Here is a 12,608-nt window from a genome sequence, read left to right on the forward strand (position 1 = left end):
CTAACATGGTATCTGAGTGCCTCACAACCTTTAAAGTATTTATACTCTTTGAGGTAGGGGAGTGCTACTATTCCCATTTCACATGTGGGGAGCTGAGGCGCAGGGAGATTATGACCTGCCCCAGGTCACACAAGAAGCTTGTGGCAGAGCAGGGAACTGGGAATTGAATCCAGATCTTCCAAGTCCTAGGCTAGAGCCTTAGCCACTGGCCATCCTTCCTTCTCTAGTTTTTTTAAAACTTCTATAACATGTTGTGGCAATGAGTTCCACAGGCTAATTACTCATTCTCTATAAAAGTAGTTCCTTTTATCAGTTTTGAACTGACCACCTGTCAATTTCCTTGATTGTCCCCATGTTCTTGTATTATTGTGTACCTTCTCTAGAACATTCATTACTTTTTATATAGTGTTTTCTCTTGGTTTCTCATGTCCTTGTTTAGAAGATGGGGCTCAGCTTCCATTGTTAGGCACTAGCCATTGTTTGTTTCTCTTCCTTTTGCTGCTGGGTCAGGGTGTTGCTGCTCTTGAAATTCAGGATGTGGAGATGTTTGGAGACTTTACAATCTAGTTTAAATAAAAAAACTCATTAAAAAACTTTTGAAATCTAGCTTGTTACTCTGTTTCCTTGCCCCCCCAACCTCCGTTCTCTAGCTCCAGGAGAGAGGATGGCTTATTTGTCCCTTATTCAGTCCCCCTGAGGGGCAGGCTACAAGAAAACAATTCCTAATGATGAGGAGACTTTGGCCATGTGGAATAGTCTCCCCCTCAAGAGAAGGAGCAGTCGCCTCCATCACTAGGGACATTGAAAATCTAGGTAAAATTGGATAAAGCCTTGGAAAATAGGCTATTGACAATTCTACACAGCCCCCCCAGGAGATGGGAGAGAGGGCCTGAGAGATTCAGAGGGGAACTGCCGCGGGATATACCTGGGATCGGGGGAGGCTGAGAGACAGAGAGAAGCTTGGCAGAATTCTTTTTTTTTTTTTCTACAGTTTTAATGGATAATATTGATTTTTATTTTTAAGCATTGTCTTCGATTTTTATCCATCTACATTTTCACAGTTGTAGGGAAAATATACGTGGCGGGGACTAGACACGAATTGTTTAGTGACAGCAGACACTGAAATTCATAAAGTTAAAGGTTTGTAACCACTGAAACACAAACAGTCAACATCAAGTGTCAAGATACACGACGTAAATATCCTTAAATCAAAGTTCTCAAGTAGCATTTTTTGTACTTTGCCTTTCTCTACATTTTGATTACTGACGGAAATATTTTCACGTTGGTCTGTGTCCGGTGAAATCGATGTTTATTGATGCTTGTGGTGTCGTAGCTGTGTTGGCCCCAGGATATGAGAGGGACAAGATTTTCTTCAGGACTGTGGTGCTCCAAAGCTTGTGTCTTTCACCAACGGAAGATATTACCTCACCCTCCTTGTCTCTCATTTACTGACATTTACTAATAAAAATCGAATCCTTCTAAGCCTAGCTATAAAGAACCGAGACTTTGTGGGAGACAGAGAGAGGGTCAGTTCAGAACAAAGCAACCCCATTTAAAACCATCAAGAAGGGCTCAACAGGAGAGATATTGACAGGAATCCCCACTGATTGTTACCTCCTGACCCCCTCAGACATAGCAGCCTCTAACAGAAGCGAGGAGGGGATTTGGCCGGGAGATCCAGCACTGTTTCATGGGGATCCTGAACTAAAAAGGACACTGGGCTCACGGGAACCTGATCTGATGAGGCTGCACAGCCCTGGAGAACAGAGCTATCCCTGCCCCATGCTGTTATTTCCCCTCTGATTTTCTATTCGTTAAACAATGAGGAAAGGATCCTGGACTGCTCTGTGGGGGAGGCTGTGTGTCCAGGTTTCTGTGGTGATGACCACTAGAGGGTGATGGTTATTGTGGCAGGAGAAGCTGTTCCTGTCTCTCCTCTTGCTAGGCCTGTGCTTTGGATACCAGGGGCTGAGCTTCCTGAGATGTAGCTGCTGCTGCCTGTAATTTGCAATTGCAACAGCCCCTGCTGTGCCCAGAGGCCCGCCTGAGCTGCTCTGGGAGAGATCTCACAGCAAGGTCCTGTTCCTAGCCAAGGTGGGGACTGTCTCTGGCTGTCACTAGTCTCCTAGGGAGACACAGGACTCTGCAGGTAATTGGGAGAGAGAACTCAAGCACTGACTGGCGATGGGCAGGAAGGGGACTATGTAAAAATGGCCGTGGCCTCTGCTGACACACACAGGCTCTCAGTTCTGTTAGCACTTGCTGGCGCTGATGCAGGTCCGAGAGTCCAGCGCTTCCAGGGGTGGAACAATAACCCCGGCTCCCAGCCAGAGGCGGTGGACAGGGGAGGAGAAATGAGGCTGAATTGCTCCCTCACCTTTCCCTACCCCAGGCTCCTGCTTCTGTCTAGTAAACATGCTGATGGAACAGGTTGCCTGCCTGGCAGGGGAACATCACCGAAAAAGCTTCTTTTTATTCTGCCTTTTCATGGGCTGGTAAAGGGAGGGTTTAAAATATTTTGCTGTTCTTAGCCCGGGCGAAAGGTACCAGATCTGCACTATCATCAAGTGATCAAGCATTTTACCAGCCCCTCACATCCTGCAACTTTTGCATGCAGACAAAGACTGTAGAGAGGACTGGGCTTTAAAATGTTCAGGAGCCCATCCTGATCTCTCCCCATTTGCCCTCAGTGCCCTGACAAGCTGAGGAATAACACCCACCTTTTGATCGTTTCAGGGGGACAGAAAAGAGAAATGGCTGCGTTGGAGCCAGCTCAGGTAAGGCATTTTCATGGGGCTGGGGGGCTTGTTATGCAGGGAGAGGACTAAATACACAGGAAGGTGGAGGAGGGGAGAGAGTGCAAGCTGCCTGCCAGGATGTGTTCAGGACAGGGGCTGACTTGTAGGATCAAGGAGATGATTAGGGGAAGGGAGAAATCCCTGAGCTACAGCATTTGGATCAAGTCTTAGCACTTTCCTCTCTGTGCTGGGCAAGGGCTGCTGGGAATTGTTTCTGGCAGGATGAGTGAATAATAGAGCATCATTAAGAAGTTTCTGATTGAATCTCCCAGTCTTGCCAAGACCCAAACGTGAAGCCACAGATCCCAAGATGGGGGCAAATTAATGGAAAAGTGCCCGGAGCTCAGGACACAGCCACAAAGAGTGTTTTCTGCCTCTGGGCTTCCCAGCGTTGGCATGTTGGAGTTCAGTGACGTCTGAGGCTGGGTATGTGAGTGCGAGGTGGGCTTACACCTGGGGGAAAGCAGGCCTGCATTGAGGGTCCCGTGAGAACGTGGTGCCAGGTGAATCTAACCTGAGCTTTAGGTGAGCTATTGCCATGCCGTGCCACAGAGCATAAGGTATGGGACACTGGGGCACATGGCTTGAGCGGCAGGATTGTTCATGAACCAGCAGGTACTGAGTGGGCAATGCTTGTGATTTCAGGTCCTGGTGACATTTGAGGACGTGGCTGTGTATTTCTCTCGGGAGCAATGGGGCCTTTTGGATGATATGCAGAGGGCCCTCTACAGGGATGTCATGCAGGAGAATTACCAGACTCTGGTCTCACTGTGTAAGGATTCAGCTCTTCTCGGTTATTTGAAGCTCTGTGGTCGCTGACGTGCCAGGGGAGGCTTTGGCTCAGGCCCCAGGCCCTTTAGGGTACGTCTACACTGCAAAGAAAAACCTATGGCGCCAAGTCTGAGAGCTTGGGTCAACTGACTCAGGCCCGTGGGGCTAAAAGGAGCAGTGTTTGTGGTCTTGGTGTTTCCAAGCTCATGCTTGAGTGTCCACACTGCATTGTAACCTAGACTTACAATTGCAAAACCCAGGTCTCACAGCCATACCAACGCATCCATACTGCACCATGCAGACCTTCTGACTCGGGTCTGTGGCTTGGCCTGCGTTCAGAATAACAGGGCTTGAACCTGAGCCACAGCAGGACTTGAGCTCTGACCCACCCCACTAGCAGGGTCTAGGACTCAGGTGCTGAGTGCTTGCTGATGTGAGTCAGACTGATTTGTGTGTGGATGGAAGCAGGGCTTGGGCTGAAACCAGAGTCAGAGCTTGGGCTTAGTGTGCAGTGTAGACGTACCTGTAGATGTCTGGGGATCCAGCCAGGCCTGGAGTGGCAGAGAGAGACCCCAGACAATACCTTTCAAGTAGCCCATAAATGAGCGATCAGTTTGCAGGGTGGGGAGGGATTGAGCCCTTGTGGGTATTCCTCCCTGCCCCCTTATAAGCAAATGTTATCCACAGAGATTTAATTGTTACATTCTCACTGGCCTTTCTGTTACAAAACATGTTTAAAACATGACCCACTCTCTCCCCTTTGGGGTTTTCTTCCTTCTTTCCTTTTTGCCAGCCTACTCTCAAGGGGACGTTAACAAAATGAAAAAGGTGTGATATTCAAAATGAGGTATAATTAGGCTAGGAAATCATTAAGGCCAAGGACTTAGGATAGGACATTTATATGCATAATAAGAATAAAAACATAAAACTATTACTGATAAAATTTTCAGGGGACACAAAGATTGGGGAAGTTGTAAATAATGAAGAGGACACGTCATTGATACAGAGCAATCTGAATCCCTTGGTAAGCTGGGTGCAAGAAAACAAGACTTGTTTTAATGAGGCCAAATGTAAAATTATACATCTAGGGACAAAGAATTTAGGTCACACTTACAAGATGGGGAGGCTTTGTACTGGGTAGGAGTGACTCTAAGAAAGACTTGGGGATCATGGTGGATAACCAGCAGAACATGAGTTCTTGGTGCACTCCTGTGGGGAAAAGGGTTAATGCGGTCCTAGGCTGTATAAATGGGAATATCAAGTAAGCACAGGGAGGTTATATTATTTCCCTGTTTGGCACTGGTGTGATCATTACTGGAATACTGTGTCTAGTTGTGGCATCCATAATTCAAGAAGGATGTTGATAAATTGGAGAAGAGCCAGGAGAATGATTAAATGATTGTAACACTTGCCTAATGGTTATGGAAGTCGTATGGCCTGTGTTATACAGGAGGTCAGATTAGATGATCACAGTGGTCTTGTCTGGCCTTATACAACTCTCATGCTTCAGAGTTTAAACTAGGGATGAGGGCAAGACCTAACATGGGGAGCAGATTATCCCACATTTGTCTAATGCGAAATTTCTTGTTCCTTCCTCTGAAACAGCCGGTTCAGGTGCCTGAGACTGGACACTGGATTAGATGGACCTTGAGTCTGATCCAGTCTGGCAGTTTTTATGTTCTTCTCTTCTTTGTATTTCACTACATCTTGTCTCCCTATTTCTTCCTCTTTCTCTCTGGATCCCCCTTTCCCACCCTTTGCGGTGCTCTTTGCCTCCTCTTCCACTGTTCTCCCCTTGTGTCTCCTCCCTCCTCCCAGAATCCCTTCTTTTCAATCTTCTCCAGATCTCCCCTCCGGCTCCCCTCGGTCCAGTGTCTCCCTCAGGGCTCTGAAATCACAGCTCTCCAGTCACAGCCACACACCCTCAATCTAACCCACACACAACCCAGTCACTCACTGTCCCTCGACAAGCATATACAGTACCAGTCGCACACAGAGTCAGAGAGACGCCCACCAGTCACTGGCTTCTCTGTCCAAGTCACCTTCACCAGACACCCCTACCCCTGGTAACACAGTTGCAAAAGCCTCTTGAGGTGGCACAGGGTTTGCTCCCAGTCACAATCCTCCCCGCCCTGCAGAGACGCTGGAGTAAGCAGTGCAGAGAAGTCAGAGTCCCTTCTTGAAGACAGGGGTGGCTGTGCAGGATGCACGAAGGGCAGCAGATGTGTTGGCTGCCACCTTGGCCAACACGCCAAGCTGCGGGAGAGGTGTGTGTGCAGGTCCCTGAATCAGCTGTAAGGGGCACAACACCTCTCCCAGCAACTGTCCGCCTTTCCCAAGGGCCTCGGGGAACATCCCCCATCCATTGAGGTAAAACGTCTCCTCCCAGCAAAAAGAGGAGCTGGGTTTAAATCAGGGGCTATTCTTCCTAACAAATAGTCGAGGAATAGTTGACAGACGCTGATTTCCTTTCTCCCTCAGCAGGATCTTCCATTCCCAAACCTGACGTGATTTCCCAGATGGAACGAGGGGAAGAGCCATGGGTCCCAGACCTCCAGAGCTCCCAGGAAAGGGAGATCCCAAGAGGTGCTCGAACAGGTGAGGAATAGGCTAAACCACCTCAGGAGCTGTCAGTGGAATGAAGATCTGGGAATCCAACAGCACCTTCATGTCCTCTCATCTCCCTCTTATCTTTCACTATCATAGCTGGTGTGGGTGATGCCCACATGGCGGATGTCAGTCAGGGCTGTCTACCCATCCTAACTCACATCTGGCAGGGGTCTGTCCCCTCACCCATCCTTTCTGTATATATTCAGGAGGGGTGTGGCATCAGAATTGTTCCCTTTCCCTCTGTCTTCTGGGGGCAGTTCAGGGATTCAATTCCTGATTTTCAGTCCCATTGCAACAAACCTTGACTAATTAAAAAAAAAACCCCGTTTTCTGATATAGCCTTCTAGCAGTATGTCCTAAAATGTACCTTAAAATTGAAATATGGGGTTTCCTGCTCCCCTGGTTATATTGTGAAGGGTTTTTGGATGGGCCTCCAAGCAAAACAGCCAAAGAGTCCCAGGCCCCCTCGCTCCTCTCTGGGCACACCCTTGCCTTCTGCTGGCAGCCTGTTCAGTGTCATGTCTGCTGCTGCTGTTTCTGGGAAACAATCTCTGGCAGAGATGTCAGACTCTCCCCTTCTCATCTCTTTCTGTTCTGATGTATGATTTGGACTGCAATAGCACCAAAGAATCCCTGGCCTGGGCCAAGACCCCTGTGTGCAAGGTGCTGTACGAACATAACGAAAAGAGCTGACCATCTAAGTATCAGACAAGAGACAACACATGGATACAGACAGATGAGGGGAGCACAAGGAAACAATCAGACGATCGGGTTACTTGTAGCAACAGTAGGAACAAAAGGGACACATGGCTTTGCAAGTTCAGTTCCCTTTTCGCAGGTTTCCTTCCTGCCCACCTCTTGCAGGAAATCACAGGTGCCGGCTTCCTCCTTTCCCTAGGGTTGCTTGACCCCCGTTCAGCCCCAGGTCCTGCCCCCACACCACCCGTTTCCCCAAGGCTCCACCCCTGTCCCACCTCTTTCTGCCCCCACTCTGCCCCTGCCCTGCCTCTTCCCACCCAGTTCCGCCTCCGAGTGTGCCCCGCTCCTCCCCCTCCCCACCAGTGTCCACCTGCACGCTGCGGAACAGCTGATTGCAGCAGGCGAGAGGCGCTGGGAAAGAGGGGGAGGAGTGGATCAGCGTGTGGGGCTGCTGGTGGGTGGGAGGCCCTGGATGGGGAGGGGAACTGGCTGCCGGTGAGAGCTAAGCACCCACTAATTTGGAGCACCCATGGAGTCAGCACCTCTGCAGGAAATGACTCCTGTCTGGATTCTCTTTTTATTCCAGCAGGGGATGACGTCATCGCCCGGAGGAATCCCGCAGGCGATAGGCCGACCATATGCAATGAGTGCGGGAAGAGCTTCAGGGGGAGCTCAAACCTCGTTCAGCACCAGAGGATCCACACGGGGGAGAGACCTTACGAATGCGCAGCCTGTGGGAAGAGCTTCCGCCAGCTTTCGCACCTCCGCCAGCACTGGAAGTGCCACACGGGGGAGAGACCCTTTGAATGCCCTGACTGTGGGAAGAGCTTCAGCGTGAGCTCGGCCCTCATTAGGCACCAGAAAACTCACACGGGCGAGAGACCCTACGCATGCCCTGAGTGCGGGAAGAGCTTCAGCGTGAGCTCCGCCCTTACGAGGCACCAGCGGATCCACACGGGGGAGCGGCCCCACGTCTGTGCCGAGTGCGGGAAGAACTTCAGTGTGAGCTCCCACCTCGTGCAGCACCAGCGGATCCACACGGGGGAACGGCCCTACGTGTGTGCTGGGTGTGGGCGGAGCTTCAGCCAGAGCTCCCACCTCCTCCAGCATCAGAGGGTCCACTCGGGTGAGCGGCCCTACGAATGCACCGAGTGCGGGAAGAACTTCAGCCAGAGCTCGGACCTCATCAAACACCAGAGAACCCACTCGGGAGAACGACCCTACGAATGCTCTTGCTGCTTTAAAAGCTTCACCTGGAACTCAGCGCTCATTAAACACCAGAGAGCGCACACGGGACAGAGACCCTATGAGTGTGGCCAGTGCGTGGAAAGCTTCGGCCAGAGCTCAGCCCTCATCATCCCTCAGAGAAACCACATGTGGCAGAAACCCCACTGATGGAGCATCAGGACACCAGCCAGTGTAATGCACTTGCTCTTATGAGCAAGTCACTTCAACTCTCTGTGCTGCGTCTTCCACCTCTGTCTTAAGGAAAATGAGAACAATGGGATTCTCTGATCCTTGTTCTGCTCACCCATCACCAGCTGGGACTTTCCCGGAATTATAGGGTTTGGGAGATTTCTTTTCCTTTTACTATAGAGTGGATTGAGTGCTGTTTCTGGAAAGCCAGGTTTAGGAGGTTTTCCAGTGAGTTTGGTTCCAGTTTCAGTAAAGTCTTTATTTGTTGCTGTGGGTCCTTGGAATTTGGGTTTGAAATGTTAAAAATTCTCAATAAAGTTTGCATTATGGTACCACTGTCTTGGAAATTTTCTTAGTGCTCAGAGTGCCAGAGGCTAATTTCCCCAGATTGAATTATTCCCACTCAGTTTTCAGTATGCAGCCCATTTACGAATAGTGTCTGTGAACGTCCAGGAGACAGGTATGTGAGACCCCAACGTGGTGACGCAGAGCCAGAGGACTGGTTCACTGACAAGTTGGAAATATAGACTCTTTCAGCAGCAGATTCACTTCTGCTGCCTGGTAACAACTTGAACTTTTGTCTCTCCTCTCTGGATCATATTTAACTTCTTTAGATCCCATTTCAACAAAGCACTTAAAATGCTTATGTCCCATTGACATCAGTGAGACTTTAGCAAGTGTTTAAAGTTAGTAAGTGGTTTGTTGAGTAGAGCATGCATTTTAGGGCTTTGCTGAATCAGTTTAATTCCCTAAATTCCAGGACTGTCAGTTCAACAGTGGGATTGTTCATTTCAGGGTGGGTTTTCAAAAGCACCAGAAGGAGTTATTGGATTTCTGTGGGAGCTGGGCACATAAATCACATCTTAATAAGGGTAGTCGGAGCAAGGTGGTAGCGAGGTTGGGGCTTCCTTCACAGAAGAGAGATGGATCGGAGCTAGATTTTTAAACCACTGCACAAAGAATTACATCCTCAGGGACCTCAGGAGGTCATCTAGTCCAACCCCCTGCTCAAAGCAGGACCAATCCCCAACTAAATCATCTCAGCCAGGGCTTTGTCAAGCCTGACCTTAAAAACTTCTAAGGAAGGAGATTCCACCACCTCCCTAGGTAACGCATTCCAGTGTTTCACCACCCTCCTAGTGAAAGTTTTTCCTAATATCCAACCTAAACCTCCCCCACTGCAACTTGAGACCATTACTCCTTGTTCTGTCATCAGCTACCACTGAGAACAGTCTAGATCCATCCTCTTTGGAAACCCCTTTCAGGTAGTTGAAAGCAGTTATCAAATCCTCCCTCATTCTTCTCTTCCGCAGACTAAACAATCCCAGTTCCCTCAGCCTCTCCTCATAAGTCATGTGTTCCAGTCCCGTAATCATTTTTGTTCCCCTCTGCTGGACTCTTTCCAATTTTTCCACATCCTTCTTGTAGTGTGGGGCCCAAAACTGGACACAGTACTCCAGATGAGGCCTCACCATTGTCGAATAGAGGGGAACGATCACGTCCCTCGATCTGTTGGCAATGCCCCTACATATACATCCCAAAATGCCATTGGCCTTCTTGGCAACAAGGGCACACTGTTGACTCATATCCAGCTTCTCGTCCACTGTAACCCCTAGGTCCTTTTCTGCAGAACTGCTGCCGAACCATTTGGTCGCTAGTCTGTAGCGGTGCATGGGATTCTTCCGTCCTAAGTGCAGGACTCTGCACTTGTCCTTGTTGAACCTCATCAGATTTCTTTTGGCCCAATCCTCTAACCCTCTCCAGAGCTCATAAAGTAACAATACATCAGTAAACTAGATTCTCAGCTAGTGGAGATCAGTGGAACTATGTTGATATACACCAGCTGAGAATCTGGCCCCAAACTTTTAGTAGTAACCTGGTGGAATTTCAAACTAGGTTCAGAAATCCTGAAAATGCCTTTGAAATGTCCCTTGTGGAAACAATCCAGTGAGATTTGGAGGAAAGATATCAAAGCAAAAGGTATAAGCTTTTAATCCCTCAGGGGTTCAGGTGGGATTTTCCAGCACAGTGCATGGAGCTCAGTCTCTAGATGTTGTAATTCAAACTGATTTCATGGTTTACCTGCACATTTTCCCTAACAGATTAAACGCAGCTGTTGCAGATGAGGAGAAATATATTTTGCTTCTGTCACAGGATGTTGTACATCTTTCTTTGCTTTGGATTTTTTTCTTCTTTTATGAAAGGGGCAGAATATGTATCACCACTAAGAAAGCCTCCAAGAATCAGCATGCATTTGAATGACTTGTAATTGACAAAGTATTTGTTGTTTTCCAAATATCTGTGATTGATTGTGTTCATTATTTCCTGGTGGAAATTAAAAATTCAGCATGTCCCAGTAACTATTTGCACAGTCTTTGTTTTCCTTTCTCGTGGATCTTGAACACCTGAGTATGGGGAATCTTTCAGCTACTCTGTACGGATTCCTTTAGCAGCCCAATTTCCACCCCTAAAAATTCACCTGCCCATTAGCACCTTTCCCCAGCTAGAAAGAGAGACTTTACGGCCTGATTTTTAAGTACCTCTAGACACCACTGACTTCAAAGGAAGATGAGGTGCTTAAGTTCTCTGAAAAATCTTTTCACCTCAAGTTGTGTCATTCCTCACAAAGGTATAAGTGGAACAAATGGACATTAAAGGAGTTTGCAGATATTCTCACCTCTCATTCCAGTTGGTGAGGCCAGAGCATAGGCGTGCGCATGGGGTGTCCTGGGTGTGCCCAGGCACACCTTGATCAGGGCCGCCCCAAGTACAAAAAAAAATACAACAAAAAACCCAAAAAGGGCAGCGGGACTGCTGGAGATGGGGGGCGGGGGACCCCGGGGGCGGGGGACTCTGGTCCGGCCTCTCTTCTCCGCCCCCGCTCTCCCCTGCGGGGGCAGAAGCTTGGTGGGGCTGCGCGCCCCGGATTCGGTCCTGCTGCTCCACGGCAACCAAGTCCTGGCCTTGTCCCCCAGCGTGCTGCGGACTCGGCCCACCTCAGGTCCCTGCCCCCTGCCCCCAGGGCGCGGTCCGCCGGGCAGAGAGAGGGAGACATGGAGAAGAGGTGGAGGCAGGGCCTTGGAAAGGGGGTGGAATCGGGGTGTACCCCCTCCAGCCCCCTGCCCTGAGCGGTTCACAGCAGGGGGCTGGGAGCACCCCCACGATCCCAGTCCACCTCCCCAGCCATGACTCCTGCACCCCCCTCCCACACCCTGCCCTGACCCCTGCACCCCCCTCACCCTCCCAGCCCCCTGCCCTGACCCCTGCACCCCCTCACACCCCCCAACCCTCTGCCCTGACCTCTGCACCCCCACACACACACCCAGCCCTCTGCCCTGATCCCTGCACCCCCCTCACACACACCCAGCCCCCTGCCCTGACCCCTGCACCCTCTCACACACACCCAGCCCCCTGCCCTGACCCCTGCACCCCCCCACACACTCCCAGCCCTCTGCCCTGACCCCTGCACCCCACCACACACTCCCAGCCCTCTGCCCTGACCCCTGCACCCCCCTCACACACCCTAGCCCTCTGCTCTGAATCCTGCAGCCCCCAACCCCAGCCCTGGCTCCTGCACGCTCCCCGCACACCCTGTCCTGACTCCTGCACCCACCCATGACCCCAGCCCTGACTCCTGCACCTCCACACATACCCAGGGCCCCCCTCACCCCATGCCCTGACTCTGGCACCCCCCCACATCCCCACCCCTACCCTGAGCACCAAACAGGAAGCACCTGCACCCTCCCGCACACATATCCACCTGCACCCCTCGCACCAAATGGGAGCTGCCCCAAGTAAGTGCTCCACACCCCAACCTCCTGCCTCAACCCTGAGCCCCCTCCCTCATTCTAGCTCTTGGCCAGACCCTGCACCCCAACCCCCAGCCTGCTCCTGCACCCTAACTCCCTTCCAGACCCTGCATCCCCAGCCCTGTACTCAGTGTACCCCCACCCTCAGCTCGGTGTGGAGAGAGACAAAGAGAATGGGCTAGAACCAGGGAGAAGGTAGGTACCCGCTCTATGTGGACAGGAGTTGGGGGGATCTTGTTTACCCTCCCCAGCCCTGCTGCACTTGTAGTTTACCCCCAGCCCCTCCCTTGCTCTAGGGACCAACTCTAGCTCCCGCCCCTCTGTGCTTTTGTCCCTGGTCCCTGACTTGCTCCAGTCAGCAGGGACTAATCCTCCCCGAATGCCCCACTGTGCTCCTCTGGCTCCTCCAGCTGGTGACCAATCCCCCCATGCCCCGCTGTGCTCTTGCCCCGGCCCCTGCCTCGCTCCAGCTGGGGACCAATCCTTCCCCCTGTCCCCACCATGC

At 50.8% G+C, this 12,608-nt stretch overlaps 1 pseudogene; it reads left to right on the forward strand.

Annotated features, from left to right (window-relative positions):
- Positions 1-2,753: 2,753 nt before the first annotated feature.
- Positions 2,754-8,273, forward strand: LOC144276269 (uncharacterized; annotated as a pseudogene).
- The last annotated feature ends 4,335 nt before the right edge of the window (positions 8,274-12,608 follow it).

This window comes from Eretmochelys imbricata, chromosome 16 (genome assembly GCF_965152235.1).
Source record: "Eretmochelys imbricata isolate rEreImb1 chromosome 16, rEreImb1.hap1, whole genome shotgun sequence".
NCBI lineage: Eukaryota > Metazoa > Chordata > Testudines > Cheloniidae > Eretmochelys > Eretmochelys imbricata.